Genomic DNA, 7,500 nt, shown 5'->3' on the forward strand with positions numbered 1-7,500 from the left:
TTTGTGCAAGGCTCGTGCGCAAGGCTAGTGTGCAAGGCTTGTGCGCATTGGCAGGTAGCCCACCACCATGCACGATCCAAATGCCACTCAAGCGACAACACGGTGCCAAGCCGGGCATGGTGTGCACTCAAAACCAATCAACGGACAGAGGTCATGCGTCATGGGGGGGATCTAGCAAGGCCATGGGGAAGGTCATGGAGGACCTTGGAAGCAAGCGCAAGACGAGAGCGAATCGAACAAGGGGCCAGGACGGGGCCTTGTGCCCATGGTCTTCGCAAGACTGCGTCCAAGGCGCCCGAAAGCCCAAGGGAACCCAAACCCGGCCGACACTTGCAATCGCACATGCTCTCTGCAACACACCATCAATGCCGCCCAACGGGGCCAGCACGAGCAGTCATCCGCAGTCCCCTGGCCCTGCGCACGTTTGTCTATGAAACCGAGCATCAATGCCACAGAAAGTGCCGGGGCGCCAGCTGGAGCCATCATCCGCGTTGCCATGGCTCGCTTGGCCTTGGCTTGCCAGTCCCCGACACGAGCAATCGCGCATTTTCTTTGCAACCGACCATCAATGCCGCCCAACGAGGCCAGCACGAGCAGTCATCCGCGGTCCCCTGGTCCTGCGCACGTTTGTCTTTGAAACCGAGCATCAATGCCACAGAAAGTGCCGGGGCGCCAGCTGGAGCCATCATCCGCGTTGCCATGGCTCGCTTGGCCTTGGCTTGCCAGTCCCCGACAGGAGCAATCGCGCATTTTCTTTGCAACCGACCATCAATGCTGCCCAACGAGGCCAGCACGAGCAGTCATCCGCGGTCCCCTGGCCCTGCGCACGTTTGTCTTTGAAACCGAGCATCAATGCCACAGAAAGTGCCGGGGCGCCAGCTGGAGCCATCATCCGCGTTGCCATGTGTCACGGGCCAAATATTTGAGCAACGGAATAACCCGTGCGGCGCCCCAACATGCACGAATGCTAGGGCCAGCCTTCAATCCTGCAAGCCTTTAAAGGCCCTGCACGCCAACACCCCTTGATGCTTCAAAGGTGCACACAAACTCTAAGCTGTTCAACAGGCTACTTGGCTCAGATCTTGACATGCGCTTCTAGATACCCACACTCATGATCAGCCTGCATCACGAGTACATCGAACATAAGGCCTTGGGGCCTAATGCAAAGTCCATCGAGTACGAGGCATGACGATGCCACGCACCAATCCGCCAAGCACTAGGGCTTGGTCATCCAAGGAGCAAGATGCCCCATGGACTGATCCGCAAGGTGTGTACCTCGCGAGGGCAACCGAAGTCGCCCCGGCACGAACCCATGGAAGGCCTAGAGAATGGCCTACCCACGAGACGTACCGCGATGCAGAGGGGCAAACAGTATAAGAAGCCCCCTGCACCGGTCCGCCGCGCAATGCATGTGGGAACCCAACCCACATGCACTGTCCTTGGCCCCCATCCTCAACCAAAGAAACTGGAGCATCCCTATGGATAGCTCGCAGTCCGCACCCAAAGCTCCCTTAGGGCACGCCTACGAGTTGAAGTATGATTTCCTACTGTGTGCAACAGATGCACAAGCAAGTCCTCTTGCAACCCATGAGCAAGCCACCAAGGCTCCTGCCCACACCTGCTGGGCCTAACGGGGGAGAAGTCACAAGTCACAGGGTCACCTCCTCCTATAGTGTTTGGCCAACCAACCCCCTTAACCACCAGTGGCGACCAAAGGTGCTATAAACAACGCATTTCCAAGACGCAACGAGACGAGGCGAGATGGATTCTAATACCGGTTGTGTCCTGAACTGTTTCCCCGTGACACTCCCCCACCTGATAACGTCGACGTCCTCGTCGACACTGAACGCTCTATGAAGCTCAGTTCCACAATAACGATGACTTCTCAATCTTGAAAGCAGCTGCCACTGGTACTTCGACAATCAGCGTATTCTGACTTCTACTGCATACCACACTGCCTCAAGTTCTGCCAATCACTGCACTATAGCTCTGCTGGAGTTATCTTCAACAACGATGGTTTTCCCGGACTCCATCAAACTAGGCGAAGGTTTTCTGACGGTGCCTACAAACGCTGTGGATGACGTGCCATCACTTTCGGCACGGAAGGTTATGGCTCACCTACAACCGGATGACGTGCCACCACTTTCGGCACGGAAGGTTTTGGCTCACCTACAACCGGATAACACGCCATCACTTTCGGCATGGAAGGTTTTGGCTCACCTACAACCGGAAAACGTGCCAACACTTTCGGCACGGAAGGTTTTGGCTCACCTACAACCGGATAACACGCCATCACTTTCGGCATGGAAGGTTTTGGCTCACCTACAACCGGGTAGCGTGCCATCACTTTCGGCACGGAAGGTTTTGGCTCACCTACAACCGGTTAACGTGCCAACACTTTCGGCACTGACGGTTTTGGCTCACCTACAACCGGTTATGATGGTTCTGAGCACTCCACCAAACTCCATGAGGGCAGAGCGACCAGCTTGAATCATTTCTTCAAGCAACTCTCAAGTTCCTCCTCAGCTACACTCGAGCTTCCTCTGGAGTGGTCTTCCGAAATGGCCAACTTGCACCGCTTCGTCTCTCCCTGAATGTGCCACCACTTCTGGCACAGCACCTGCCTCACTTTCGGCCAAGTGCAGCACTTGCCACCTGCAAAGTGCAAACCAACCACGGAGTCCACAAGCACTCCCAAGCAAAGAGACCACCACATCAGTCTCGCCTCCTCCTGAGGCCAAGAATCCCCTGTTGGGATCAATCAACTGCGACGCTTAGTCTTGCCTGCTTCGGTTCAACACTATAGAACTTGATTTGAACAATCAACCCTTATGCCACAAATGGTCTCCTTGGGCACTTGCGGCTAGTACTCACACTGCTAACCACCCCAAATATTCCATCATTCAGATTGAGCTGTCCTTTCAATTTCGACAAACTAAGAGATTCTAAAGCAGCAAGAAACACACAAACATACCATGTCGTCCCATACCAACACAGTCTGCCCATATGACATCTGAGCTCACCACACTGTCCCATATCAGCACAGCAAACCCATTATCAAATCTAAGCGGCCTTGGCGTTCGTTCCAAGGTCTTTCTGAGAAGAGCATCACGCATGCTCGATTGTAATTGTGAACTGCCATAAAAGTACTTCAGTCATTGACCAGCTCTTCATCCTGAGCATGTCTGCTAATTCGTCAAACTGGTTATGCCATCACACTGAGCAAGCAAATTCACTTCGGTGAGCGCTTTGGTGCCGACACGTTCGACACCTCATCTGATAGGGGAAGGCTTATACCAGCAGCCAACCCTTTTTTTCATAGCAAGCCCTTAAGGCCATATGCTAACACATCAATGTTTAGCCAACACTGCAACGGAGCATTCACAACTCCCCAACTGCCACTTCCGATCTCACACATCGGTGGGTCACTGAAAGATGCCAACCTGTTCGCTGATGGTTGCAGCTCTAACACTGTATCAAGCTTCGAGCAAATCCATTGAGCAATGCTTAAACAAACACTGATGGTACTAATCTTTGCAGGCCATCGCGCCTCTGTTGCGCGACTCAAGTAGAATAAGGGAGAGTCCCCCGAAAGGAACATACCCACGCAATTTTAGCTCTTCTTCGGCTGACTAATGGACTTTCAAAGTGTTAGATTCAAAGACATCCGCAACTTAGCACTTCCAACTTGGTGTGCTAACATTCAAGCTCTTTTCAACTCCGCCACAACAGAAAGCATTTCCCGTTCCTTTGTGCAAAGCAACATGCACTAGAGATGCGCTAATCATAGCCGTAAACACTGCCACTTGCTGCAACTATGCCAACACAGACACCAACTGTATCATAGCTCCTTAAAAAAAAAACTCTTGATTCATAACTGCTCTGATCTGGCACTAGATACCATCTGGCACCAATTCTCAAAGCACACTCTGAATACATAGCTTGGACATTCTGCTCTGATACCAACTGTCACGGGCCAAATATTTGAGCAACGGAATAACCCGTGCGGCGCCCCAACATGCACGAATGCTAGGGCCAGCCTTCAATCCTGCAAGCCTTTAAAGGCCCTGCACGCCAACACCCCTTGATGCTTCAAAGGTGCACACAAACTCTAAGCTGTTCAACAGGCTACTTGGCTCAGATCTTGACATGCGCTTCTAGATACCCACACTCATGATCAGCCTGCATCACGAGTACATCGAACATAAGGCCTTGGGGCCTAATGCAAAGTCCATCGAGTACGAGGCATGACGATGCCACGCACCAATCCGCCAAGCACTAGGGCTTGGTCATCCAAGGAGCAAGATGCCCCATGGACTGATCCGCAAGGTGTGTACCTCGCGAGGGCAACCGAAGTCGCCCCGGCACGAACCCATGGAAGGCCTAGAGAATGGCCTACCCACGAGACGTACCGCGATGCAGAGGGGCAAACAGTATAAGAAGCCCCCTGCACCGGTCCGCCGCGCAATGCATGTGGGAACCCAACCCACATGCACTGTCCTTGGCCCCCATCCTCAACCAAAGAAACTGGAGCATCCCTATGGATAGCTCGCAGTCCGCACCCAAAGCTCCCTTAGGGCACGCCTACGAGTTGAAGTATGATTTCCTACTGTGTGCAACAGATGCACAAGCAAGTCCTCTTGCAACCCATGAGCAAGCCACCAAGGCTCCTGCCCACACCTGCTGGGCCTAACGGGGGAGAAGTCACAAGTCACAGGGTCACCTCCTCCTATAGTGTTTGGCCAACCAACCCCCTTAACCACCAGTGGCGACCAAAGGTGCTATAAACAACGCATTTCCAAGACGCAACGAGACGAGGCGAGATGGATTCTAATACCGGTTGTGTCCTGAACTGTTTCCCCGTGACACATGGCTCGCTTGGCCTTGGCTTGCCAGTCCCCGACACGAGCAATCGCGCATTTTCTTTGCAACCGACCATCAATGCCGCCCAACGAGGCCAGCACGAGCAGTCATCCGCGGTCCCCTGGCCCTGCGCACGTTTGTCTTTGAAACCGAGCATCAATGCCACAGAAAGTGCCCGGGCGCCAGCTGGAGCCATCATCCGACGTGCCATGGCTTTGGTCCCATGGTCTTCGCAACCGAGCATTCGTGACACCCGACGGGGCCAGGACAACAACCCTTCCGACACGAGCATTCGCGCATGTTCTTTGGCCACACAACGGCGCCAGCACGAGCAAAATCATCAGCGGTGCGGTGGCCTTGCACGGCCTTTTGTCTTTGGAACCAACCATCAGTGCCACGGGAAGTGCCGGAGTCCCGGCATCCGCGGTGCCAAGTCATTGCGCCCTTGGTCTCTGCAGCGGGGCATGCCGGGCACTCCCAACCATTGCAAGCAAGCAAGAAAGAAAGTAAGTAAGTAAGTAAGTATTACATATAGGGGCGGGACATGCGGGGAGTTCTGCGAAACGTGCACTACGGGGCACACGCGTACCTACCGGGGCATACCGACCCCTATTGGGGCACACGTGTGCATATCGGGGCATACCGGGCCTATCAGGGCACACGCGTACATACCGGGGCATACCGAGCCCTACTGGGGCACACGTGCGCATATCGGGGCGTACCAAGCCTATCGGGGCATTCGCATGTATCCCAAGGCATACCGAGTCTATCCGGGCATACGCGTTCATACCGGGGCGTAACGGGCCTATCGGGGCATACTTGGGCATATCCGGGCAAAAAATGCCCAAAACTTGCGCAACCTTGGCAACCGTGGTCCATTCCTCACTATATGCCATGGCCTTGTGCCCATGGTCTTCACAAGACAGCATCCAAGGCGCCTGAAAGGCCAAGGGAGCCCAACCCAGCAATGCCCAGCCAAGGCCAGGCATTCCAGTGCCTGCCCGGGCAAAAACGCCCAAAGCATGCCCCATTCCTTAGCCTATCCAGGCAAAAACGCCCAAAACCAGCCCATTCCAGTGCCTATCCGGGCAAAAACGCCCAAAGCATGCCCATTCCTTAGCCTGTCCAGGCAAAAACGCCCAAAACCAGCACATTCCAGTGCCTATCCGGGCAAAAACGCCCTAAACCTGCGCATTCCAGCGCCCCGCAGCATGCCACCCTCCTATAGGGTTTGCGCAACCAACCCGCCTAACCACCAGTGGCAACCAAAGGTGCTGTTAGCGACGACTTCTGAAGACGCAACGAGACGCGACGGGTTTGCGCCCAGACGCGACGAGACGATGCGGGATCTGCGCCCAACCATGCCTACACCCGCCGACTTGTTGCGGGAGCTGCTTGCCCAAGCATGCCTAGCGTGCAAGGCCTGCGTGCCCAAGGTCTGTGTGCAAGGCTAGTGCCCAAGGCTAGTGCGCAAGGCTAGTGCCCAAGGCTAGTGAGCAAGGCCTGGGTGCAAGGCTAGTGTGCAAGGCTTGTATGCAAGGCTAGTGTGCAAGGCTGCTGTGCAAGGCTTGTGGGCAAGGCTGGTGCGCAAGGCTAGTGCCCAAGGGTTGTGTGCAAGGCTAGTGCCCAAGGCTACTGCGCAAGGCTCGTGCCCAAGGCTAGTTCGCAAGGCTTGTGTGCAAGGCTAGTGCGATGGGCCAGTGCCCAAGGCTTGTGAGCAAGGCTTGTATGCATGGCTTGTGCGCAAGGCTTGTGTCCAAGGCTTTTGTGCAAGGCTCGTGCGCAAGGCTCGTGTGCAAGGCTTGTGCGCATTGGCAGGTAGCCCACCACCATGCACGATCCAAATGCCACTCACGCGACAACACGGTGCCAAGCCGGGCATGGTGTGCACTCAAAACCAATCAACGGACAGAGGTCATGCGTCATGGGGGGGATCTAGCAAGGCCATGGGGAAGGTCATGGAGGACCTTGGAAGCAAGCGCAAGACGAGAGCGAATCGAACAAGGGGCCAGGACGGGGCCTTGTGCCCATGGTCTTCGCAAGACTGCGTCCAAGGCGCCCGAAAGCCCAAGGGAACCCAAACCCGGCCGACACTTGCAATCGCACATGCTCTCTGCAACACACCATCAATGCCGCCCAACGGGGCCAGCACGAGCAGTCATCCGCGGTCCCCTGGCCCTGCGCACGTTTGTCTTTGAAACCGAGCATCAATGCCACAGAAAGTGCCGGGGCGCCAGCTGGAGCCATCATCCGCGTTGCCATGGCTCGCTTGGCCTTGGCTTGCCAGGCCCCGACACGAGCAATCGCGCATTTTCTTTGCAACCGACCATCAATGCCGCCCAACGGGGCCAGCACGAGTAGTCATCCGCGGTCCCCTGGCCCTGCTCACGTTTGTCTTTGAAACCGAGCATCAATGCCACAGAAAGTGCCGGGGCGCCAGCTGGAGCCATCATCCGCGTTGCCATGGCTCGCTTGGCCTTGGCTTGCCAGTCCCCGACACGAGCAATCGCGCATTTTCTTTGCAACCGACCATCAATGCCGCCCAACGAGGCCAGCACGAGCAGTCATCCGCGGTCCCCTGGCCCTGCGCACGTTTGTCTTTGAAACCGAGCATCAATGCCACAGAAAGTGCCGGGG

This window comes from Tasmannia lanceolata, unplaced genomic scaffold (genome assembly GCF_043159265.1).
Source record: "Tasmannia lanceolata isolate RefF3 unplaced genomic scaffold, GAP_Taslan_0.1 ptg000036l, whole genome shotgun sequence".
Lineage (NCBI taxonomy): Eukaryota > Viridiplantae > Streptophyta > Magnoliopsida > Canellales > Winteraceae > Tasmannia > Tasmannia lanceolata.